The 27,160-nt window shown below is 45.0% G+C and overlaps 1 protein-coding gene across 1 annotated transcript in view; it reads left to right on the forward strand.

Moving 5' to 3' along the window:
• The first annotated feature begins 469 nt into the window (after positions 1–469).
• The window catches only part of SYNDIG1L (synapse differentiation inducing 1 like), a 95,369-nt gene continuing 68,678 nt past the window's right edge, over positions 470–27,160 (forward strand). Inside the window, exon 1 of the mRNA XM_081210419.1 lies at positions 470–533. The gene's annotated coding sequence lies outside the window, so the exon portion shown is untranslated. The remainder of the gene's footprint in view (positions 534–27,160) is intronic.

Consider the following 27,160-nt stretch of genomic DNA (forward strand, 5'->3'; position numbering starts at 1 on the left):
ACACAAACGGCTGAAGCCTAAATAGTATATATTCAGTGCAAAATTGTTTATCATTTACTAGATCTCTATATTAAAGGGCATAGGTGTTTAGGCAGCATTCCATGCAGGGGAGAAGACCAAAATGACAGTCCTTGAATTAAAGTGCAGTAAAAATTGCAGTGCAGGAATCTTTTCGATTCACATTTATAGGATGGAGCAGTGCTGTATGGGCTTTATGATGTGGGGTTGTATAGTGTTTTATTCTGGTCCGTTTAATTTTACCACCTTATCCTAGCATGGTTACATTTCCTTGTTGCTCAGGCAGCCTCACTGGGAGGCTTTGAACCTCCCATTGTTTCTAAAAATGACACTTTGCAAGATTCACCTGAAGATCTTTCCATTTCCTTTTCACTTTTTTATCCTCTGAGTCATTTTCTGTTTCCAGCAAATCTGTTGCATTTTTATCCCAATTGTTAGCGTCAGTGATGCACACAATCGGTTTCATAGGCAGCTGGCTGGTGGTTGCTGAGAGATCAAGCTGAGCCTGGAAGCAGGTAACAGCAAATCTTTGGGGGGTATTTCAGAGTTGTGGTATCTTACTGGGATAGGAGATGCTGGACAACAGGTGTCAGCCTCTTCAATTGAGGTAGCATGTAGCCACCTAGGGCACTAGCATTCAAGGGGAGCTGTCCATGGTACTGACTGAGTTGATGTTAGTTCTTTGCTCACAGGGCTGATGGAGGGAGACAAACAGAAACACCACCAAACAATGCAGCTCCATTGTTCAGGCATCTGCAGGGCTTGAGAGGCAAATGACACTGGTGGACAAAGATAATAAAGGGGGCCAGAAATGGGAGGGATGTGGGTGGTCTCATGCTCCAGAACTGAGACAGGACTGATAGGCCAGTGTCCTTACTGTTTATCCCAGACTTAAGAGATGAAACAGGAAGCCAGAGAAAGTCAAGACTCGCCCTGACCTCACTCTTTTTGTTCCCATCTTACCTTGAGATGAGCAGGTTCCTTACCTGGCCATCTCCACAGCAGATGTTGACAAGGAGCTACTGTTGAGTTTGTTGCCACAGGGCTAGACTGCTGTTGGTATGTGGCAGAGAATGGGCAGGCTGGGCAAATCAGAACCAGGTTAGGAGTCTCAAGCTCAGCTGAGCTGTTCTTTGTCTTCCCCAGCTGCAAGCATGGTGAAGATGAGGGTGAGAGTTGTGTTTTGTGTCCTATCTGTGTTTATGAGAGTGTACAAGAGGATGTCTGAATGCGTAAGGAATCTACTGCTATGTGCTGTAAAAGGAGCTCAGTAACACTGCTGCTTCTGCCATGCATTCACTGTTACATTCACTAGTCTCAGCCTTTTTTCTGTAAAATGAGCAAATATTTTCTACATGCTTCATTCATTGACCATATGTTGTAGACTTGACTTGTAGTTGTGGTTTGGCTCATTTCCTTTCTATTTGCACTGCCTGTAGGCCATTTTCCACTTTCTGATTGTGGCACAATTGCTGTCATGTTGTGATCTAGGCTTGTCTAATATGATAATGGATGTTATTCTGTCCAATATATAAAGAGTACTCAGGCAAGGAATGTTAGACATACTGGGTAGAATTCAATGTATCACTAAGAGTGCAGGGAACAATGTCTGCTTGTAGAACTAGACTTTTCCACCCTCATGTACCCCCTAAACTTGTTCTGGGGTTTCCCGCAGCTCTCCAGAGCAAATTTAGGGAGTGCAGGAGGAAAGAGGGGGGATGGTCCCATTGCATAAGCAGACTTTGTTCCATGCATGCAACAACTTTGATGGAGTTGGGGGAGGAGTTAGTAGCCAGCAGCAGTGGCGTAGCGTGGGGGGTGCCAGGGGTGCCGGCCGCACCGGGCGCAACATCTGGAGGGGCGCGAGTCCAGAGGGAAGGGACAAGTTCCTTCCTCCGCCGGGCTCCCCGCCGCCACCGCCAGTCTTGCGCCCTAGCGCGCGCGCCCCCCGCCATCGCTGTGGCTGCGCTCCGCTCACTGCTCGCAGGAGGAGCAGCCGCTGCAGCAGCGCCGACGCCGCCACCGACGCCTGGCCGGGCATGGGCAGCCTCTGCACCCTGCTGCCGCCGCCATCCCCTCAGCCCAGCCACAGGCGGCGGCTGCTTCTGCCTCCATCCTCCTCTGGGCAAGCAGCGTTGTTTGCGCGGCAGCGCCAGCGGCAACTCGCAGGTTAGGGGTTGGGGGGCGCAAATTACTTGCCTTGCCCCGGGTTAGGGGGCGCAAATTACTTGCATTGCCCCGGGTGCTGACAACTCACGCTACGCCGCTGGCCAGCAGCCGCTTGTGGGAGCTCTTGACCAAGAGCTCTTGACTAAGTCTTGTAAACAGGGGTGTTTGCAAGGGCATTTAGCAGGGGAGTTTGAAGGGGAGGCCCAGGTTGCTCTCTCACAGTGTACATAGGAGCAAGAGACATGGACCACTGACCAAACCCAAATAGACTAATGGTTCCTCATCTTCCTGGAAAAAAGTGACAACTGGGGTGGCACAGGGTTCTATCCTGAGCCCATTGTTGTTCAACATCTTTATAAATGGGTATGTTTAGCCTGAGAAGACATATGATAGCCATCTTCAAATATCTCAAGGGCTGCCAAGAGCAAGCGTGTTTTCCCCTGCTCAGAAAGGTAAGACCCAAACCACGGGTTTCAAGTTACAAGAAAGGAAAAGGAAAGTTACAAGAAAGGATGTTTAACTGGAGTTAAACATCAGGAATAACTTTCTGACAGTAAGAGCTGTTTGACAGTGGAACAGACTCCCTTGGAAGGTGGTGGACTCTCCCTCTCTGGAGGTTTTAAAGCAGAGCTTGGGTGGCCACCTGTCATGGATGCTTTAGCCGAGACTCCTGTATTGCAGGGGTTGGACTAGATGACCCTTGGGTCCCCTTACAACTCTATGATGCTGTGAAGCCTATTACTCTTAATAAACAAAGAGGATACTTGGACTTTGAAATGGCTTTGCAACTCAGCCCTTGTAAGAACTGTTTCGTGTCCCTGAATTGCCAGTAAGGAAGAAGAAGACATGGCTCAGTACTATTTTAGATTAAACTGATTCAGAGCAATCAAAGTAGGATCCAGAAGCAGTAGACTAGTAGCTCATCCCTTATAAAGGCCTTTTTCCATCCTTTGTAGCATCATGTCCTGGCATTAGCATGAGGTCAGAATGGGTGTTTTGTAACTGATTTTACAGCTACAAGGCATATTGCAATCTTGCTATCATATACAGTAAACACCATGTTACGATGACAGTGTAGAGTAGCCTGAAGGGAACACGAGCATCAGAGGGCGGCAAAGAGTGATTTTATACATCTTCCTGCAGCACAACTCAAATTAAACCACACTCCCAAGCTAACACAAAAAAGCATGGCAGCTGTTGGTTCCCCTGAACGCCTTAATAGCAGACTCACTTCAATGTACACATCTGACCCACTGCCGACCTGTGCAGGAGAAAGTTCAACGTGGTAATGAGTATGTTGCACTTTCATGAATCTCCATTGCTACGGGTCAGTGGTGCCTATTCAAGGAGATGAAGTACCGCACTCAGGGGAGCTGCGTGTTACAAAACAGTGGCATATAAACAAAAAGTCTAGCAAAGAAACTTCAGAGCTGTCAAACGCTACATGCGGCATCCATCACAGTGAAAATCAGGATTTCTGAAAGATCCTGGAGAATCAGGGGTTTGGCGTATGCTTGCTGCTACTTGAGAAACGTCAAGCAAATGGGTGACTTAGAGGGATTGCAGGGAAGTTTCTATTGCCGGGTGAATGCTAGTGGGGAACATTCATGCCGGTTTTGAGGCGCAGAGGCACGGATCAGGGGCCAGAGCACCAGGAAGCCATCGCAGGAAGCCACCTTTCAAGCACCTCAAAACTATTCTATCCTTCTAGGGAAAGCACAATCCTGAACACAAATAAATGCATCTTGTATTCAGCAAGTAATAACAAAAGAAGACCTCGCTGGATCACACCAAAAGCTCATCTAGTTCAGCATTCTGCTATCACTGTGGCCAATCAGTTATACTTTTTTCTCCAGGTATCAATTGCTGAAGCATCTTTCTTTTACACACTTTATTATCTTTCCCACAGGCTGTCAGTGCATGGCTAGAGAGACATTTGTCCAGCAACACTAGTGATTGGATATGTGCTGAAATGCTGCACTTTGTGATGAGGCTAACATTGCCTGTTGCTTCTTTCTGGGTAGCAGAGTGTTCTTTCTAAGCTAAACATTCATTCCTTACTCACACCATTCCTCACTCGCTATTTGTTCATATTAAACCAGTGGCATTAAACACTGGTGGAGTGTAATAAACCTAAGGATAAAGGCAGTTTATAAAGAAAAGATACAGAGTTTATACTTGGAAGTTTAACTGGGGGGATTAAAGGCATCTTATAAGGGAAGAACAAACAGGAATACTTGACACAAAAAGAACATACATGACTACATAGATCATAAACACACACCTAACATTAAGAGGTGTAACAGTCGTCATCTTTACTAATAGCTATTGATAGCCTCATCCACCATTGCAGTTGCCATTAAAGAACATTTTAATGAGAGTGAAAGAGGAGAGCGCAAAATATGGTCTGAAGCTCAACATCAAAAAAACTAAAATCATGGCCACTGGGCCCATCACCTCCTGGCAAATAGAAGGGGAAGAAATGGAGGCAGTGAGAGATTTTACTTTCTTGGGCTCCTTGATCACTACAGATGGTGACAGCAGCCACAAAATTAAAAGACGCCTGCTTCTTGGGAGAAGAGCAATGACAAACCTAGACAACATTTTAAAAAGCAGAGACATCACCTTGCCAACAAAGGTCCGTATAGTTAAAGCTATGGTTTTCCCAGTAGTGATGTATGGAAGTGAGAGCTGGACCATAAAGAAGGCTGATCGCCGAAGAATTGACGCTTTTGAATTATGGTGCTGGAAGAGACTCTTGAGAGTCCCATGGACTGCAAGAAGATCAAATGTATCCATTCTTGAGGAAATCAGCCCTGAGTGCTCATTGGAAGGACAGATCCTGAAGTTGAGACTCCAATACTTTGGCCACCTCATGAGAAGAGAAGACTCCCTGGAAAAGACTCTGATGTTGGGAAAGATGGAGGGCACAAGGAGAAGGGGATAAAAGAGGACGAGATGGTTGGACAGTGTTCTCGAGGCTACCAGCATGAGTTTGACCAAACTGCGGGAGGCAGTGGAAGACAGGAGTGCCTGGCGTGCTCTGGTCCATGGGGTCATGAAGAGTCGGACATGACTAAATGACTAAACAACAACAAGCGTCATCCACCATTGCAGTGGCCAACCCCCCCTTAAAAAGCCTTCAAGCTGCCACATCTTGTGGGTCAGTTGTCCATTGTCAAGGAGTCCGGAGGGTTCAAAAGACCCAGCTCTCTGGTTTGCTGTTTCAGCATGGAAGAAACAGACCCAAAAGGGGTATATTTGGATTGCCAGGTAGAGATGATGCTGGAAATTTCAGAAAGTATTGCTGCCTTGTTCTTCTTCAGAAAACCATTTCAGACATTATGTAATGCTCAGGGAGTGTTGGGCTTTGTGAATCCCCCCACTGGGTGCAAAGTGAAAAGCAAATTTATAATTGATGCCAAAGAACTGGCAGCATGAGGGACTGGTGCTTGCTGCATCCTTCACACGGGCATGTGTTTTAGAGCATTTCTAATGCAGGAGACAAAAAAGGATTTTAAAGGGAGAATGAGGGTAGAGATAATATCAAAGGCAAGCAGATCGAGAGCCCTGCAAGGCAACCCTGTGCATGTTTGCTCAGACGTAAGTCCGTCTGCCTTCCATGGGGCTTTTTCAATCGTGTGTTTAGGTTTGCTGTGTAAAGAGAGGGCTGGAAACATGCCGCTGATATGAAGCAAGACCAAACAATTCAGGGCAAGAGTTATATGGCCAAAAACAACATTTGAAATTATGGCGGCAAACTAGTTGTTAAAAGCGTTGAAACATTTCCAAATCAAGGGTTTACATTCAACATGGATCTTAAGAAGAAAAGAAAAGTAATAATATTCTTATCTGGTTCCTTTCAACTTTCAAAGTGCTGGCTGCGAGGGAGAGGATAAAGGCAAGACAACAACAAATGTCATTACATTATTTTAAACTATAGACTAATTTATGGAATTCACTATGTAGAGCCAATTCAATTTCACTTTGGCCACATTACCCTGTGCTTGGAAGTGCACGGTATTTTCTCAGATCAATTTTCCATCTTTCACAGTTGGACAGTGCTTTGATAACTGTCCGCTTTCTTCCTCCTGCTGTAAAATTCCTATTTGAATAGCAAAATTTGATATCACCTTCCACAGCACAACAGGGAATTTGTAGCTACTTTGTCTGGGGACATATAACAGATGACACTGCTGTTTTTAAAAGTGTTGCTGGTCTTTGAAGGGAGAGGTAAAATGAATATTTATATATTAAAAATAACAATAAGGAGGAATAATCAGAAATTCTATGGTAGCAGCTGAATAGGCTCCACCTTAAACAGAGGCAGCTTGGGGTGGTGCAACAAGAATCTGGGTCAATTATCCCTCAGCTTCCTTAACTACGAAGCTAGTGAGAACTGACCAATTAAATATACTGAGTGCATTACATAGGATGTGACTCAATTTACAGATCTAGATTAGCTGATCCTGACTTCTTCTAGTAAGTATATATGTACAGTATGTACAGACACCATAAGAACAAAAGAAAAGCCCTGCTGAATCACACCAAAGGTCAAACTAGTTGAGCAAAAATATTATGATTACTATTACTATTATTTCTATTAAGTTGTGGGTGAACATATCAGACGACACAGCAATTCTTCAAACAGCTCTTGTTTATTCACAGGCCAGAACCGAACTGAACTGAAGGGTTCAGCCTGCCTGCTTATATAGAGCTCCACTAGAACGCAACAGTAACCATTTTCTGTAACTATCCAATCACTGAACGTCACTTTCGATCCCTTATTTGCATATGTGAACCTGAACTATCTACAGTATCCCCCTGCTGGCCCAGGGTGAGAACTTCAGTACATAACAATTTCTTACCTACCCTTCACCATGAGGTCACAGGGCAGGCTACAATAATTTGAAAATACAATATTAAAGAGAGTGACCAGCCAGATGTTGCAGGGAAATGAGCACACAGGTCCAGTTGCCAAGAGCTCATGGCCCAACTAGACACCCACGGACAAAAGCCCCCTGGACCTGCTCCTCTTCTTTATCATCGCACCTTGTTTGTTCACCTGCCTTGTGATCCAGCTCATGTGTGAGGGGCCAGCAAGCAAACAAGGGTGGCAGTGAGAAGGAGGAACTGCCACTGCTTGCTTGCTCATTGGCTGTGTCTCTGGTGGTAGCAGTGATGAGGCAGAGGAGCAGCGGCAGTGAGGGGGAGACTTTGAGAGTATCCTTCCCAAAGGTCCTGAAGCCTCAAGTAGAGTATGAAGGCAACAACCCTCTCTGCTGCTGTTTGCCAGCATATTGTTAGAGGCCCCCTGAACATGGAGACTCCACTTAGCCATCATGGATAATAGCTAATCTGGCCCACATAAGTTTTGGGTGGGGAAAATAGTCCCATGTGTGGCAAGTGCAGTTTTTAGAGAACACCACAGGCACCAGAAATTAAAAAAGAAGGAGCTGTGTTATCCAAGAGACATGCTTGGGACCATGTTGTTCTCCTGTGACTCTCTAGAATCCCCAAAGCATAATTTGTAGGAAGCACCGTTTTAATCAATGTCATTCTTTCCAACAATCATTGATGTGCTTTTCTGGCATATTCTACAATTAGATACCCCCAGAGAGAAATGAACGTTTGGGTCATTTTCTTTTCACGGGGGTTTTGAGCTACTTTCTGTGTTAAGGATTAGAGTCATTTGGACCATTTTGTTTCTAGGCGAGAGGGGGCACTTCTTCTTCCCACAAATCTTTCACACTTCCTTTGCACCTGCCAACAGGCAGCTAGGCCCCGGGGCCACAGGTCTCTCCTCCTCTCAGAGTGTTGCCAGTGAACAGCAGGAAGCAGTCTGACAAGGGCAGCCGTAAAATTAGTGATGTGGTAAAGTTCACGGTTCTGCTCATAAATTTCATTTTCAAAGAGGCGAAGCGTGAGATGAGAGGCCATAAAACTGAAGAGCCCAAGCTAGTGTCTGATTTGAAGCTTCGCTTTTGTGCAGAACTGCAAGCCAGCTCTGTCCACTGGCCAGTTGCCATGGGGACGTTGCAACAAAGGGGAATGGGGATGTTATAGTCCCCAGGTAGCAGGGCAAGGGAGCAGGATGCTCCTGCCCGGGGAACTCTTAGCTCTGTCCATCACTGGCACGTACTGAAGCCCAGGGTTTTGTTTTATTCATTCGTTCGTTCACTTCAATGATATAAAGAATTGAAATGTTCCCTTCTGAAGTGAGCGTTGCCTTGGGCTGTTAGTTAAAAACACAATCAATACACGCTAATAGTTCTAGCACCATCCGCTAGAGATGCCTTGTTGAGGCAATTTATAGGAGACGAACATTTTCTTGCTGAAGCGCTGGCCTCATTCCTTCCTCTCTTGTCTGAGGGCCCTCTAACAATGGGGGGGGGGGGTGAGGGGCTGCCACACAAACAACGTGGCATACTAAACTGCCAATGTATTTACCTTAAAATAATAAAAATGTTTCCACTGTCCATTTTAAAGTAATTTTTTTATCCAGCCATTCTTTTTAAGCCTAAAGATAGCAGTGATACATATGGTCATTGAGTCAACAGTGTGATGAAAGCTAATGCTATTCTGTGCGGCATCAACAGAAGTAGAGTGTCCAGATCAAGGGAAGTAATAGTACCACCCTCGTCTGCCTTGGCCAGACCAAACCTGGAATACTGTGTCCAATTCTGGGTACCACAATTTAAGAAGGATGTTGACAAGCTGGGATGTGTGCAGAGGAGGGCAACCAAGATGATCAAGGGTCTGGAAACTAAGCCTTATGAGGAACGCTTGAAGGAGCTGGGTATGTTTAGCCTGGAAAAGAGGAGACAGAGAGGAGATATGATAGCCATCGCTAAATATCTCAAGGACTGTCACATGGAAGAGGGAACAAGCTTGTTTTCTCCTGCTCCGGAGGGTAGGACACAAACCAGTGGCTTCAAGTTACAATAAAGGAAATTCCAACTAAACTTCAGGAAGAACTTTCTGACAGTAAGAGCTGTTTGATAGTGGAATGGCCTCCCTTGGGTACTTGTGGGCTCTCCTTCCTTTGAGGTTTTTAAGCAGAAGTTGGATGGCCATCTGTCATGGATACTTTAGTTGAGATTCCTGTATTGCAGGGGGTTGGACTAGATGACCCTTGGGGTCCCTTCCAACTCTACAATTCTATGGTTCAATGGTTTTAAGTTAGTTTTACTCTTTTTTTGTACTTATTTCTAATGTTTCTTTCTTTAACTTGCTTTGAGTTCACCTTTGAGAAAAAAGGTGACATAATCATTATCATCTTTAATGTGTCCTCTTCCACGTTGCAGGAATTGTTATTTGAGTTGGTGGGAGGGGGTTGTTCAGGGGGCTGTGAATATCTGTGACTCAAAGGTTTTGTTCCTTAGCTATTCAGATCAGCAGCTGTGTTCCTTCTCTCATGACCACCATGGCATGCTGAAGAACAGATTGTCATATCCTTGTTTGCTTACTCAGTTAATACATGAGGTTATGGCAGCAGAACCGTGAATAAGTCTATGAGTATTTATCTATGAATGGGTTTGGTAGAGAATTGGTTTCAGAGACTGACAGATGCTATGTAGCAAAGTATATTTTCTACTATCCCATTCTCAGTTGGTGAAAGCCTATTCAAGCTTTTGATTTTGCAAGGAATTCTTTATTTGCTCAAAGACTTGCACACTCAATTATAAACAGAGGTTGGCTCAGTAAGAAGTATGACTCTCTTCCTCTCCCTCTCCTTCCGGTTTTGACAGAGAAAGCCCTTTCTAAGTAACTCTGATTATCCTTTGAAACACTGAGGTAGAAGGTTTTACTTGCCAGCGTCAGTAATTTGCAGCATGATATGAGTCACTTCTGAAGAGTGACCTGTGCCATCTGCAAAGATTTTCAGAATCAATGTAGTGCACTGAAAATTATACCAGTTTGAAAAATTGCAAATTACTATGCAGCTTCCACTTAAGTGCTTCTATTTACAGTGCTGTTTATTTGCTTACATTTTATGCTGCAAAAGTATGTGTGAAAAGAAACTGTGCTAATCACACCTCATAAGTATTACCTGTGGGTGAAAGCTGTCGTAAATGCACCCCTTTTTTTGTCCACCCCTCCTGTTTTGTGGGTGCCAATTATATTTGATCCCTCGTAGCTGCTATGCAAATTCGTTAGACGAGCAGCAACAGTATTATGACACATAACAATAAAAATATGAAAACGCTTATTTGATTGCAGGTTTAATGGCTATTCATAAAACCCATGTTTGTGCAAGAGAAACTATGAGGGTAAGAGAACAAATTGGTGCCTTTTTGCCCTAGAATAACCCAGTGCTCGCATTCACGGAATCTACATATCAATTGAAAGTTTTTTCAGCAATTACTATGATTTCAGAGTGACTAATAAGATATCAAATTTAAGCTTTCAACACATAGGTTTAGAGAGAAAAATAGCAGTTTGGCCAGTTTATTCACAAAAAGAGAATAACTTAACAAAAGGGAGGAAAGGAAGACAACACAGTCTGCAATCTCTACATTTCATAGCTTCATCTTTCATTTAATCCCTCCCTTAGCTGCTAAAACGCTATGAAATATGTACGAGCATTATATTAGTGTTATTGTTGCTTTTATTGTTATGATTATTGTGCTTTAAAATTGTCAGCATGCACAGTGTAGGGACAGATGGTAATAGGTGCTGTTATTGGGAAAGGGTTCAACAGAGAAGAGAAGAGGCATTATTGTCAAAGTTTAGATCAGCTGATAGACTGTGCCTGGTATGAATGTTCTGTGAGTGTGGGAATGTGAGAGACATGAAGGGGGAATGATCACTCTGAAGGAATCATTGGGGACCAAGCCCTGCCCTGTGGCACTCCCTGCCACTAGAGGTCCACCAAGCACCACCCCTGCCTTCTTTTAGATGTCTTCTGAAAGCTGTCTTGTTTTCTTTCCCACCACCTAATTATCTACTGATGCTTTACAGCATTGCTCTTTTTCATTATGTTTTTTTATGGCTACTTCTATTGACCTTATTAAATTTTGCATGTTGTACACCACCGTGATATATCTTATGAAATAGCATTCTGATCATTAAATAAACAAAATGTTTCATACAAACCCCTCCCCACCATCCATGCATTTACATGGGCTTCCAATAACACCCTCTTAATCTTGTGCCATGGGAGGAAGGAAATGGCAAGGCAAGGATGGCCAGCACCATTATGAAGCCAACCCTGTTTCAACAATTAAAAAAAATAGTGTCCTATCATATCGTATCATATCATACACACAGCTCACCTTACAGTATAATAGAATTGTAAAGTTGGAAGGGACCCCAAGGGTCAACTAGTCCAAATCCCTGGAATGCAGGAATCTCAGCTAAAGCATCCGTGACAGATGGCCATCCAACCTCTGCTTAAAAACCTCCAAGGTAAGAGAGTCCATAAGTTTCTGAGGGAGCCTGTTCCACTGTTGAATAGCTCTTACTGCCAGAAAGTTTTTTTCTGGTGTTTATTTGGAATCTCCTTTCTTGTAACTTGAAGCCATTGGTTCAAGTCCTACCCTCCAGAGCAGGAGAAAACAAGCTTGCTCCATCTTCCATGTGACAGCCCTTGAGATACAGTGGTGCCCCGCAAGATGAATGCCTCGCAAGACGGAAAACTCGCTAGACGAAAGAGTTTTCCGTTTTGGAGGTGCTTCGCAAAACGAATCTCCTATGGGCTTGCTTCGCAAGATGAAAATGTCTTGCGAGTTCCTGTGGGTTTTTTCCCCTTCCCCCCCTTTTTCTAAGCCGCTTATCCGCTAAGCCGATAAGCCGCTAAAAGCCACTAATAGCGCTAATAGCGCTAATCCGCTAATCCGTCAATGGGCTTGCTTCGCAAGACGAAAAATCCGCTAGACGAAGAGACTCTCAGAACGGATTCTTTTCCTCTTGCAAGGCACCACTGTATTTGAAGATGGCTATCATATCTCCTCTAAGTCTCCCCTTTCCCAGGCTAAACATACCCAGCTCCTTCAACCATTCCTCATAAGGCTTAGCTTCCAGACCCTTGATCAGTGATGCTTTGACCTCTGTTGTCTTTATTGCATAGTATTTGCAGCTTACAGTAAGCCTCCTGGGTCTGGGCATCTGTGGCTGTTCAGAGTTTGTTGAAATCCAGGTCCCATCAACTGCAGCCAGCATGGCCAGTGATCAGGAATGGTAGAAGATGAAGTCAGAAGCAACAGCTGGGGGTCACTTGTCCAAACCCCCCCCACACACACACATATGGTGTATGCTTTCTGCTGGGCTTCCAATGACCCTCTTTTTAGGTTGCCCAAATGCAAGGTCACCCTGTACTTTTTAGGCCTGTTTAATAACAGTCATTTTCTGAACATCCTTGATTCTTCACTGCAGAACACAACCATTTATATCATTTGGGCCAGACAAAGAGAAAGAATAGCCATTAATTCTGCCGGGCTGGGTAGCTGCATTTCCTGTTTTATTTGCTCCCCAGCAGACAACATTCTGTTTTGCTGTTTCATTGGCATTCGTAGGTGTTCTTTTTCCCCCTCTCCAGATGATATAAATTATTTGGCCTCACCGGGAGCATTTGGAGGATTTCCAGCAAAACCTTTTATCCAGCACCATGAGAAACAAAACATTCGGGAGGAACAGAGATTAACCGACCAAAATGAGTTGTTTCCCCCGCCCCAACCCCAGCTGTCAGTGTGACCTGAAATGAAAATTGTAACAAAAAAAATGTCAGCTCAGGTTGTGAACAGAACGTTTTATCTAGTTCTTACATTTAATATCCTGCCTTTGCTCCATGGAGCCCATGGCCACACAGGCAAGCTTCAAAGATGGCTTTGCAGCCACCAAACCTTGCTTAGCTTCCGAAAGATTGACATCCCGGCTGCCTTCACACCATATCAAAGTACTTGCTCTTTTGTTTGTTTGCTAAAGTAATATAATAATAATAATTTATTATTTATACCCCGCCCATCTGGCAGGGCTTCCCCAGCCACTCTGGGCGGCTTTCAACAAAATATTAAAATGCAGTAATGCATCAAACATTAAAAGCTTCCCTAAACAGGACTGGCTTCAGATGTCTTCTAAAAGTCTGGTAGTTGTTGTTCTCTTTGACATCTGGTGGGAGGGCATTCCACAGGGCAGGTGCCACTACCAGGAAGGCCGTCTGCGAGAGTTTCTTCCCAGTGTGAATGCTAGCTTCAAAAAAGGGATCCCCCCCCCCCGAGGACCAGGGCAGGAGAGGAAAGAGTCACATGTTCTCTCCATGCCTGCTCTGCTCCCATTAAAGATCAGCCTCAGTCATCCCCACTGAAACAATTTCCATTTAAAAAACAACCCTACAAAAACACACTTCCAGAGATAATGCAGGCAACTCCCCATTTTTGCGGGAGTTACGTTCCACGGCACCACACGTTTAAGTGAACACACATATATTAGGAAAACCATTGAAAAAACCTGCATACACCCTCTAAACCTCTTTTGAAGCCTTTGAAAATCCCTTTAAAAAACCAAAACTCCACCAAACTCCACCGCAACCACTCTCTCCAAACCTCCTTTGTCAATCTCCAACTCTCCACAGGCCTCAAAGGTTGGTGCAAAAGCTCCTGGGATCGCAAAGGCTCGTGGGATTGCTAGCTGTTGTTTCTGTGCCATTTTGGGGCTTTTTAGGGCTGGTTCCCCCCCCCCTTTTTTATGTCGCTTCTGGGTTTGGGGTGATGCACACGGTTGTGGTCACACGTGCATGGAATTCATGTAAATGGGGAGTTGCCTGTACTACTAGATACCAACATTCATATGTTAAGTGGTGCTGGAAACTGTAACTCTGAGGGGTAAAGTTCTTTGAGGGAAGGAATGTGCATTGAATGTGCTTTAAAAGGATAGTGTGTACAGAGTGCTGGGCATTGTTTTGTGTGCAAATGGTACCTCACATGCATTCACCTTTCACAATAAGATGTGAATGGCAGATTACAGTGGTGCTCAGAAGAGTTGAAAGGGATTCAGTGACTTAGGTGTCCCCATGCTGTGGCTTGGCATTGCTCCTCAGCTCCTTCCACCTGGCCCTGTCCTATACTGGCACTGATTCCCCTGTGCTGGAGTGCAGATTAAAATGGCAGGTACATATTATGCTGTGTCTAAAAATCAGCCTTGGCTGGTTTTCAACAGCAAGTGCATTGGGGGGCTTAAGCAGCAATCTCTCCAGAGTGTCAAATGTTTATTGGCAGTCCGGCATGCAGCACTTGGGAAGTACCACAAAGCATGTTAAGATTATCACGTTTCACATGTGCTGGTGGTTCCACCTTGCTTTCTTTTAAGGCACCCACCTACACACTCCCTTTATATATTGTTGTGCTGTAGGAGTGAATTTGGAAGAGTGATCTGAGAGAAGAGTGAGGCGCGGCTTGACAAATAGGTTTGGAAAGGGAAGATCAGGCAGCTGCACTTCCAAGTCTCGAATGCAGCCAGAGTTTGCCCAGTGAAGGGCTTTTAAGAATGACAGGGCCAGCTTAGTCAATTCAACATTTTCATAGGCAGCCGGAGTGGAGCTAATATGATCAGTGTGGCTCAAAACAGAGAGCCAAGCACGCTGCTTGTTTCTGAAAGAGCCGAGAGCGCTAGAAAAACCTGCTGAGTGAAATTACAATAATCAAGCCAAGACTTGCGGCCACGTGGGCCTCTGTTGCTCTTACAAGGTCACTGCAAGATGCTGTAAATAAGGGCAAAGCCTATGCAAACTGTGCAACGGGGGAAAGCCAAACAGTCTCCTATCTTGTCCTCTGAATGCCCGAGACACAGAGGAAGGAAGAATGAAAAAGTATCCAAAGTGATGAAGGGAGCATCCCTCAACTCCTCCTCCTAGGAATCTAAAAGAGTTCACACTTCAAACACCATGGGTGTTTGCCTCTTGTAAATGGGTGTTTGTCAGTGCTATTTTTCTAGAAAAAGAGGTCACAAACTCCTCCCACATTTTGTTAGAATGGCAATGGCGCCCACCTGAGGGGTGCCAGAACTGAGTTCCGGTGAGCTCCGGCTGAAGAAGAAAAAAGCCTTGGTGTTTACTGTGATGGACACTTAAAGGCGCTATGAAGTGTGAAGGGGAGATGGATTTCTATTAAAAAATATGGCAAGCATCATGAAACTGTGGCCAGTATCCTCTCCCCAGTGCGTATAGCCCATGTGTTTATAGACAAATTTCCTTTCTTTTCACACTCCAGTGTTGAGTATGAGGCACACAATCCCGCAAGGATTTTTTGGGTGGAAGGAGCCAAGGAACATTTTCTTGCCATTTGCCTCACTTTTGTTGCATTTTTTAAAAAAATAAATATTTAAAATCCCCTCATACAAAATCTCAGGGCAGTGTACAAGATTTATATAAAAAAAAGATAAAATGGCATTTAAACAAAAATTATTTCCCTTGCAACGAACTGATTGCTTGGGGGGTGGGCGAGGAATTGTATTCTGAGGAAGCTTCCTCTGGAGTCAGTCCTCCCTCTGCTCCTGTTTCCTTAGAGGATATGGGCCCTGGGGCAATGTGGAAAAGTGCTTAGCTCCTCTCCTTCCCTCAGAAATAACTCTAGGTGGGTGAGTGAGTGAGTGAGTGAGTGAGTGAGTGAGTGGGGGTGATGTGGTAGACTGGTCTCAAAAGACCACACAGTATAGGAATGGGGTGTTCAGCCTCCTTTCACATCTGAAGCAATCAAGGCTGAGGAAAAGGAAGAAATTATTCAACTCCTTCTCTTGGCCAAACAGGAATTGAGCTGTCCTTGCTTCCCCCTCAGCCAACACAGTTCCTCCGCCGGTGGGCTACCTTCTCTCCTCAGTAGGATGAGGAAGGCAAAGCTCCTTCTGAGGGGGTCACCATGTGGGTTCTCACTGATGACAAAAGCTGTTTTTTTCCAGAGGTTTGTTATTAGGCAAGGGAATCTCCATCATTCCATAGCTACTCGTTTCCTGCCTTCTCCTCTGTAGGCCCCTAGGATGTTCACAAATGGACATAACACTTCACAAACATACTGAGTGAGGCGATATGTGAAGCAGGCCAGAGAATCTGGGGCATTCCACCTGTCTGGAACCACCTGTCCCTTCACCAATTAATAAACCATTCACATATATTGAATGTGTTGTAAAGGTAAAGGGACCCCTGACTGTTAGATCCAGTCACGGGTGACTCTGGGGTTGCGGCGCTCATCTCACTTTATTGGCTGAGGGAGCTTCCGGGTCATGTGGCCAGCATAACTAAGCTGCTTCTGGCGAACCAGAGCAGCGCATGGAAATGCCATTTACCTTCCCGCCGGAGTGGTACCTATTTATCTACTTGCACTTTGACGTGCTTTCGAACTGCTAGGTTGGCAGGAGCAGGGACTGAGCAACGGGAGCTCACCCCATCGTGGGGATTTGAACTGCCGACCTTCTGATTGGCAGGTCCTAGGCTCAGTGGTTTAGACCACAGCACCACCCGCGTCCCATAGCATGTGTTGAGTGAGTGCTAAACAAGAGCTACAAAAGTTCTGTTTGACTGGATGATTTGCCTTCCTGGTCTGGATCTCTTGTGAATAAATTGCCCGTGTCTGAATGCTGGGCTTCCCTTAGGAGACACTTGGTTGAGCAGCTTAAGTGGACACCCTACACAGAGCTTTGTGGCTGCCAAAACGTATCTCTGGATATGCCATTCCACCTATCAACTGAGTAAAAGGTGGTTTTATTACACAATTGCAATTCACCCAAGTTACAGCTGTTGAAATGCTATTTTCCATGTAGCTACTGAAGCTACAGGTGCCTCGTCCTCTTTTGCATCTGGTTTTGGTGTGTCATTTCCTTAGGCTGCAGTTATTAGGCTCAATTTCATGCACACCTACGCCTATCTAACTTCCTGTCCAGCAGGGGGCAGTGGTGACATAAATATAATTGCTGGTACATTATATCAACTAGCCAAACACCTGGGGTTATTCCAATTTATACCAGTCACTAGGGACCAGCTGAAATGATTTATTGTGTTCTGTGGTCATCTTTCATCCTACACCCTCCAGCTTTAGCTTCCTAGCAGAGTGTGTCTGATAGCAGGCTTTTTAAAAACTTTTTTGCCAGTTTGTGGATTAATCTGAATAGTTAAGCTTGCATTTCCTAATTCCAGTTTATAGATAATGAAACTGCATTACTATTTTGCACTCTGTAGCTAGTAAGAAGGGCTTGCTGACCTAGATAATAAAATAAGTCCATTCCCTCTGCAACCCACATGTTTCTGAGGAACTGAGAAGATGGAGAAGGCAATAGCACGGCTTCCTTGATGGTGTTGTCACATTTTGGGATATTACAAAGTTTCTTACGGTTTATCGGTTCTCATCCATATTGGTACAATTTTGGTACGAGAGTCTACTAGTGAATAGTAGAAATTGATGAATGTCAGGATCTAGCTAATATCTGGAATATAGAAGGGAAGATTTCTGTCCAGTGGAAAGCACAAGCTAAGCTTCCTTTCCTCACCTGGGACAGAGGCACACAACACAACAAAAGGTGTTGATGACCCACATCAGAGAGGAAGCCTTGGGCCTGGGCAGACAGAGATTGCCAAAGTGATGGGGAATGGGCAGGCTGTGCTCACAGGAAAAATGTGCCTTAAAAAAACCAAAAACTAAGCTTTGGATAAGACTGCTCCCCTTCCCAAGGGGGGCATTGCTGGTGGACCTCCGGGACCTCCCAGTGACCCGGAAGTGGGCGGATGGATGCTGCCCACGTCATTAGGGCTCATCATGCCCCCCCTTTTATGTGTTGCTTGATTTTGGCCTTGCTATGGACTAATGTCGGTCGCCTTGTTGTTGGGGCCAGGCAGGAATTTTTCCACTTGGCAAATTGGCACCACCCATTTGGTGTTCGCTTACCTTGCAGCAATTGTCACAACTTAAAGTTAGGCATGGGACGTGGGTGGCGCTGTGGGTAAAACCTCAGCACCTAGGACTTGCCGATCGCATGGTCGGCGGTTCGAATCCCCGCGGCGGGGTGAGCTCCCGTCTTTCTGCCCACCTAGCAGTTCGAAAGCACCCTTAAGTGCAAGTAGATAAATAGGTACCGCTTTATAGCGGGAAGGTAAACACCGTTTCTGTGTGCTGCTCTGGTGCCGGTTCGCCAGAGCAGCTTCGTCACGCTGGCCACGTGACCCGGAAGTGTCTGCGGACAGCGCTGGCTCCCAGCCACTAGAGTGAGATGAGCGCACAACCCTAGATTCTATCAAGACTGGCCCGTACGGGCAGGGGCACCTTTACCTTTTTAAGGTTAGGCATTGGGTAAGCCTTGTTATCGGAGGGGAGGTTGTTGCCTCCGCCAGCCCCTCCATACTAAGGGTATCCCGTTAAAGAGATCCAGGGGTGTGGTTCCTGTCTGAAGTCTGAGTGTGGGCTAGGGTCATGCCATGACCCCATCGGTAACCCTTGGGGAGCTCTTAATCAATGTATATCATAGGGCTCCCCCTATCAGTAAAAGGTAAAGGGACCCCTGACCATTAGGTCCAGTCGTGACCAACTCTGGGGTTACGGCACTCATCTTGCTTTATTGGCTGAGGGAGCCGGGGTACATCTTCCAGGTCATGTGGCCAGCATGACTAAGCTGCTTCTGGCGAACCAGAGCAGCACACGGAAATGCCGTTTACCTTCCCGCCGGAGCAGTACCTATTTATCTACTTGCACTTCGACATGCTTTCGAACTGCTAGGTTGGTAGGAGCAGGGACCGAGCAACGGGAGCTCACCCCGTCACGGAGATTCGAACCGCCGACCTTCTGATCAGCAAGTCCTAGGCTCTGTGGTTTAACCCTATCGGTAGTTGACCCTTAAGAGATTTCCTGCAGATGGGCAGGAGAGTCAGGATATAGTCTGGCTTCACCCAAATTCCTAAGCCAAACCTCTCACATCTGTAACCAATAAAGTTGTGGCCTAATTTATCCCATTAACCCAACATACTCATGCCTGTGTGTTTATTTCTGAGGGGAACTGCTGGGTCCAGGGCCTCACCAAGCAAGAGAGGGATGGGGAGGAGTTGTTTGGAGCAGACAACAAGGACAGAACCATCTTGGCAGGTTGGCTGAAGGGAGGCTGGATAAAGATGCTTTGGACTCCAGTGCTGCACTGCTGTGGGGAGCAAGCCTCTCTTGAGATCTGGACTCCCTCCATCTAAACTCAGGTGTGTACATGTGAATAGATCATATTTCTTAAAGCTACAACAGTCCCTTCTGCGTCTTGATTCTCAAAGGAACACAAACCTTGGGTGAGCGCCTGGAAAACACACACCCCACTCAGAATCTTGTCATTGCTCAGTAGTGACTGGGGGTTGCCACGCCACTTTTGTAACAATAGGCAGAGTGGAAGAGACATTAAGTGGAATACTTCTTCCCTGAGTTCCATATGACATTGTTCTATGGTCAGGCTGCATTTGCAATAAGAGGCTTGTTTAGTGTTATTAATTAGCACTTTGTGGAGAGCAATTATGTCAGAAAGAAGACAAAAGTAGATTAATAAAATGCAGATAGTCATCTGAATGCTGTGTTTGAAGCTAATCAGGCATTCGGTCTAAAAGGATTCATTTGAAAACAAAAGGGGGGGCAGGCCTGGGAGATGGGAGCACACGTCTCGTGCTTGCAGAGAAAGTGAGTAGGAGTGAATGAAATTGTTTATGGAGAGGATGAGTAAATTGGACATGAGAGAGGATATACAAAGTGATAAATGGTGTGGTAAAGAGAAGGTAAATTAGACTCCCCAGTAATACAGAACAAGGGAACATTCAGTACATTTGCAAGACAATGCTTAAAACTGATGAAGCAACCTTTCATGCATTGTTATGAACAAGGATCTTTGCATCAAGCCCAAGTTAAATTCTGTCGCTGGAGCTTTTTGTTCTGCTGTCCCTCCAGACTCGATAATATTGTTACTGAATTATGTGGAACCCGAGATGCTTTCGATCCTTCCATTACTGAATTAGATGCACAGTCCAATATATTTTCTGCTCTCTCAACAATTTTGACATTCAGCATGCTGCAATAACTTGTATTGGAAATCCAGCAGGCACGGTACATGACTGTGAAAGCTCAGTCAGTGCGAGGTTGAGCAGAAGCGATGCACCCAAGAGCCCTTTTTGCACAGGACACATTCCCTGCTGAGAGAACCCATTGGTGGTCAGCTCACGTTTTGCAGTGTGTATCTATCACATGTGGTGCATGAAATACAGTTTCCAAAGTTTAAATGATATATGTGCAGCAGGGTGCCCTACACATGTTGTGGACTCTCAGACCCTCCTAGCATGGCTACTGGTCAGGGATAATAGAAGCTGTAGTCCACCAAAACTTGGGGGCATCTCTTTGGCCACTCCTGATGTACAGGAAACCAGACATGTCTGAAGCAGCCCTTAGTACAGTAAGCCCCCAATTTGTTGTTGTTGTTTAGTCGTTCAGTCGTGTCCGACTCTTCGTGACCCCATGGACCAGAGCATGCCAGGCACTCCTGTCTTCCACTGCCTCCCGCAGTTTAGTCAAACACATGCTGGTAGCTTCAAGAACACTGTCCAACTATCTTGTCCTCTGTTGTCCCCTTCTCCTTGTGCCCTCAATCTTTCCCAGCATCAGGGTCTTTTCCAGGGAGTATTCTCTTATCATGAGGTGGCCAAAGTATTGGAGCCTCAGCTTCACGATCTGTCCTTCCAGTGAGCACTCAGGGCTGATTTCCTTAAGAATGGAGAGGTTTGATCTTCCTGCAGTCCATGGGACTCTCAAGAGTCTCCTCCAACACCATAGTTCAAAAGCATCAATTCTTCGGTGATCAGCCTTCTTTATGGTCCAGCTCTCACTTCCATATATCAATTTACGTTCATTTAAATGGTGTGCATTCAGCTTTACGTGCATGGTTAAAAAAATAAATAAAAAATGGAAAGGGGATGGAGTTCTAGGAAAAATGACATTAGCAATCTCACTCGTCATTGAACTCAATGTATTTTGACTATATGCGATTTTGGCATTAGCAGTGGTGTAGCGATTTGTTGGCATCTGTCTCAAGAGGCAATGGAGTGCTCCTCTGGGGGTGAAGTCAAACTGCTGGAGAATCAGCGCCTGCTGTGGCTGCAGAAATTGGTAACTTTTAACTGGTTACTCTCCAGGTTGACCATTATTATTATTATTATTATTATTATTATTATTATTATTATACCTCACCCAGGGATCTGAAAATCCAGGACTGTCTTGGAAACTAGGGACACTTGGTCTGCAACTGTATGTGCCCTCTTATTTGGCCCTAACATTGCATGTTAAAAATTAAAAGTATATATCTAACTGGGTTTTTTGTTTTGTTTTTTGTTTAAAAACATATTTTGAAGTTGAGCCAGCCAACAATAAAGCTAAAATTACAGCCCCAAGAATAGATGGAAAATTCAAACAGTTTAATAGACTTCATGGTTGGCTTGCTGTGCCTGCCGAATATCTGGAGGGAAACCAATCCCCTGCCCGCCTCTCCTTAGCATAACCTCTTCACAACAACCTCGGCTTACCTCTCTGAAAGTAGCTGTTACCCAAATGGTTCCAGATGTTGTGTAATTGGCACCTCTCCAGCTTCGAAACAGTTCAGAGTGTCACTGAGAAACCCGAATGACCAATTTGTTACATATCAATGTGATTCTTTCCTTTCTCCGTGTGTCCCAAGGCTAGTTTATTGTTACCGATTTGTCCCCGGGACATCTTGCCTCCTGAGGCTTTCAAGTACTGTACATTTCTTCTCTTAATCCAAGCCACTCAAGGTGTGTCTGTGAATGAAGTGTGCAAGGAGACGGCTGGCTTTAGATTTCGCACAGTACATTGGTGACAGCCTGGCTCCTTTAGCGATGTTTAGCTGGGGGGCTTGTTTGGCGAGGGAGTTGCTGGAGGGCGGCTGTTGCTGCTGCTGTCGCTCTTGGTTTTTTGCATCTTTATTTTCGATTTAGTTGAGATTTATGTGGAAATTGTTCAGCTTGGTTCTGTATTTTTTTAATGTTTTATTTATTGTTTATAGGTACTTTTGTTACGTTGTGGTTGTGTATTTTTTAATGTTGTAAGCCGCCTTGAGCGTACAAATAAAATTTTGTCTGCATACGTATGTTTATTCTGTAGTTGCCACTTGCTGCTGGCTCTGGTTCTCAGTGACATATCACTTTTAGGAGGGAAATATTTGCTTAAGTATTTGCTTCGTCGTTTCTCCTGCACCTGGGTAGCATTCCTTCCTGCCTTTTTCGTACCATTTGATAAAGTTTTATGGGCCTGCTGTTAGAGTGATTAAAATGGTTGAAATTACTTCACCATCCCAGATGTAGGGCAGATTGTCCCTCCCCCCCCCCAATTCATTGTTCCCAATGACATGCATCATGCCTAGCAAATATATTATCAACCCTAAGGAAAAATGCTTCTGTCTTGTTAGAAGTTTGGCTTATAACAACTATGCTGGTCACCCACACCTGGAGGACTGTGTCCACTTATGGGTCTAGTGAAGGGTGGGCTTGATCTCTGGTTCTCCATCATGCCTTGGTGGACAAGTTAGGTCATCCTGTGAATCCACAATTGACAATAGAGGTTCTGTCTGGAAGCAACAGACAGCAATCTAGTGATGAGTTACAGGGGTCTCCACTTCTTTCACACCATACATAAATTTATACATCTCTGTCAAGTCTCCTTTTACTTGCATTTTTTCCCCCTAAACGAAAAAGCCCCAAATGTTGGAACAGGGTTTGTGGAGTTGTGTTATGTGTGTGTGTTTTTAAAAAAATAAAAAATTGAAGAAGTTGTTTATTTAATCCAAATTAAAGGCTACATCAATAAAATCTCACAATGTATGTCTTGTTTTCCTTTTGCTTAAGAAATCCATCCCATCCCATTGCTCATCCTTTATCTCGGTTCTTTGCTGCAACATCAGAGGAAAAATAAAGAAGGAAGGAAATGAAAGAGGCAGCCTGCTGAACTGCCCTGCCCAAATCCTTAGACTGCAAAACATTCTATAATAGGGACTCTCTATAATCTCAGGGTGTTCTGCGCATTCTTTATTTTCCGTAGACCATTTTCTCATGGGCAGCAAAAGATAACATCTCTCTCTTGTCTGCTGGAGCCTTCTGAACCCCAGCATGCTTAACACAAGCTGGGATAATGGCCTGTCTGCTGTGCTGGCACTGAGGATCCCCACAGGCAAATCTGACACATATGCTGTGGAACTGCAGAATAATAGCCCCATTCTGAGAAGAGGTGATAAGGCTTATCAACCTGGCCATCCAGGCAACGCACTTTGATCTTTATTCATACCATACTGGAGTACCTCTTGGCGATATGTCAGTTCAGCTGAAGTGCCTGGAGTTCTAGGGTCAGGAATGCCAGGTTCCTCGCCCTACAGCCTTGGAAGCCAAAGCAGACAAGTGACATCTGTGGATTGATGTCACCTCGGCCCAGTACAGTCATACCTCAGAAGTCAAACAGAATCCATTCCGGAAGTCTGTTCAACTTCTGAAACCAAGGTGCGGCTTCCAATAGGTTTCTGATTGTGCAGGTGCACCGGAAACAATAGCGGAAGCTGTGCCGGACGTTCGGCTTCCAAAAAAAGTTCGAAAACCAGAACACTCACTTCCGGTTTTCAATCATTATGGAGCAGGAATGTTCGACTCCCAAGGCGTTTGGGAGCCTAGGTACGACTGTATACCTGAAGGAGTGTCTCCACCCCCATCGTTCAGCCTGGACACTGAGGTCCAGCTCTGAGGGGCTGCTGGCGGTTCCCTCCCTGTGAGTAGTGAAGCTACAGGGAACCAGGCAGAGGGCCTTCTTGGTAGTGGCTCCTGCCCTGTAGAAAGCCTTCCCATCAGATGTCAAGGAAATAGACAACTATCTGACTTTTAGAAGACATCTGAAGGCAATCCTGTTTAGGGAAGTTTTTATGTTTGATGTTTTTAATAATCTGTTGGGATTATTATTATTATTATTATTATTATTATTATTATTAACCACCTGGTGGCTTTATTTAGTTCAAAGAAGTTATAGAAGGCTCTGATCTTGATTGGAACAGTGCCGTGAAGCAGGAGATGTTTAGCCCTTTCCCCATTTTTCTAGGCCTGTCTGCCCTAACCCCTAAGCTGCTATTAACACCACTTGTTGTTTAGTCGTGTCTGACTCTTCGTGATCCCATGGACCAGAGCACGCCAGGCATTCCTGTCTTCCACTGCCTCCCGCAGTTTGGTCAAACTCATGCTGGAAGCTTCGAGAACACCGTCCAACCATCTCGTCCTCTGTCATCCCCTTCTCCTTGTGCCCTCCATCTTTCCCAACATCAGGGTCTTTTCCAGGGAGTCTTCTCTTCTCATGAGGTGGCCAAAGTATTGGAGCCTCAGCTTCAGGATCTGTCCTTCCAGTGAGCACTCAGGGCTGATTTCCTTAAGAATGGAGAGGTTTGATCTTCTTGCAGTCCATGGGACTCTCAAGAGTCTCCTCCAGCACCATAATTCAAAAATTAACCCCACTAGAGAACCTATATCATGTCTGCATCCTCCCAGTCCCCAGTGGGGCTAAGAGAAACTCAGGAAATGATTTATGCTGGAAATACGTAGAAGGACTAAATATTACTACCACTCCTCCAACATCACTGATCTGATGGGCATATGGAGCTGGAGTCCACCAAAAAATTAACACTTCAGTCATGGGTTGTCATATGCCCAGGTTTCCCAGCACATTTTTACCGATTTTTGGAAATTCCTCCCCAATGCTATTTCCAGTGGATGAATCCCGGATATGTCTGGGAAATCCCTGATGTATGGCAGTCCTATCAAGAGCTCCATCTCCAGCAGATGCTTTGAAATAAATTGAAAAAGTGGACTACAACTCCCATCAGCCCAGCCAGCAAGGCCTGGGTTGATTGTGGGATTTGCAGTCCACAGCATCCAGATATGGGCCCGGTTAGGGAGGCCTCCCATGAGAAGCCAGTCAAAGAGAGAGCAAGTCAGCGTCCGAAGGAAGGCTCTCTTTCAACAGTCTCTCTGCTTCGTAATACTTTCTGATCTCTATCTACATTGTTTATATTTCAAATTGGCACAGTTTGAATTTATGAAGCAGGTGTGGGAAACCTTCCCCACCCCAGATGTTGCTGAATTGCAGCTTCCACCATCCCTGGCCATCGTCCAAGCTTCCTAGGGCAGATGGGAGTTGTTGTTTAGCAACATCTTGAGGGCCAGAGATTCCCCACTCCTGTTGCAAAGTGTTGCTTCCATTAAACGCTGTGGGTCAGATATTACCGTATTTTTCGCTCTATAACACGCACCAGACCATAACACGCACGTAGTTTTTAGAGGAGGAAAACAAGGAAAAAAATATTCTAAACGAAATAGTAGATATATGATTTTTGTGGTTAGTGCTGTGGCCACAGACATGTGATCTGACAGTGAGTTTGGAGTAGCCCAATGCAAAAATCCTGAGGATCCATGTGGATCCATGCTTTGTAACCACGGAGGAGGGAAGGAAGGGGAACCATGGATCCTCTGCTCATGACTGCAGCAGATCCCCCCCGCCACCCACAGGCATTCGCTCCATAACACGCACAGACATTTCCCCTTACTTTCTAGGAGGAAAAAAGTGAGTGTTATGGTGCAAAAAATACGGTACATTCAGAGCTCAGATGCAGCCAGATCTGACAATTCAACTTGCATCTCTTTGTTCCTTAGACAATTGTCTCCTAGTTGTCTCCTAGACATTCTATCATCCTGATGAGTTCCATTGCTTTAATATTTGATCAGGATGTTCTGCCACTGGTACAGTGTAATGAATGAACCTAATGTTCAAGTGGCAATGTAAAAGTCACCCTGATATTTGATGGGACCATTATCTTTGTGGTGTGTATCTCCACCCCCACCCCAATTTGAGAAAAGCTAAGTGCTGTAACACAGGGGGTCACCAAACATTTGGGGCTAATGGGAACATTTGCTAAGTGGGGAAACGGCTGTGGGCATCACACCAGACTGTAGTCAAACATATGCTGCAACCTGTTCTGTTGGCTACAGTGGAATGTTTATTTCAAGCCTAATTTTAGTGGCATGAATCATAGAACCATAGAACTCTACAGTTGGTCTGGACCCAATGGGTCATCTAGCCTAAACCCCTGCAATGCAGGAATCACAGCTGGGATGATGACCTGGTTAGTGGGGTAGAAGTGGAAGGATCATTAGGCGCGAGTGATCATGCTCTTCTGAAGTTTACTATACAGCGGAAAGGAGCAGCCAAGCATACTAGGACTCAATTTCTTGACTTTAAGAAAGCCGACTTCATAAAACTTAGGGAAGTGCTGGGTGAGATCCCATGGACAGCAATACTAAAAGGAAAGGGAGTTCATGATGGCTGGGAGTTTGTTAAGAGGGAGATAGTAAAAGCACAACGTCAGGCAATACCAATGAGACGGAAACATGGAAGGTGCCTAAAGAAGCCAGGGTGGCTATCTAAAGAACTTTTAACTGAATTAAGATTAAAAAAGGATGTGTACAAAAAATGGAAAAGGGGGGAAACCACCAAAGAGGAATTCAAACAAATAGCCAGAACGTGTAGACACAAAGTCAGAAAAGCTAAAGCACAGAATGAACTCAGGCTTGCTAGAGAGGTTAAAAGCAACAAAAAAGGCTTTTATGGATATGTTCGTAGCAAAAGGAAGAACAAAGAAACAGTGGGGTCACTCAGAGGAGAAGATGGTGAAATGCAAACAGGGGACACAGAAAGGGCTGAACTCCTCAATGCCTTCTTTGCCTCAGTCTTCTCCGATAAAGAAAACAATGCCCGACCTGAAGAATTTGGAGCAAATGATTCAGCAAAGGAAACACAGCCCAGAATAACTAAGGAGACAGTACAAGAATATTTGGCTAGTTTAGATGTATTCAAGTCTCCAGGGCCAGATGAACTGCATCCAAGAGTATTAAAAGAACTGGCAGATGTGATCTCAGAACCACTGGCAGTCATCTTCGAGAAATCCTGGAGAA

Source organism: Podarcis bocagei (assembly GCF_964188305.1).
Source record: "Podarcis bocagei genome assembly, chromosome: 1".
NCBI classification, from domain to species: domain Eukaryota; kingdom Metazoa; phylum Chordata; class Lepidosauria; order Squamata; family Lacertidae; genus Podarcis; species Podarcis bocagei.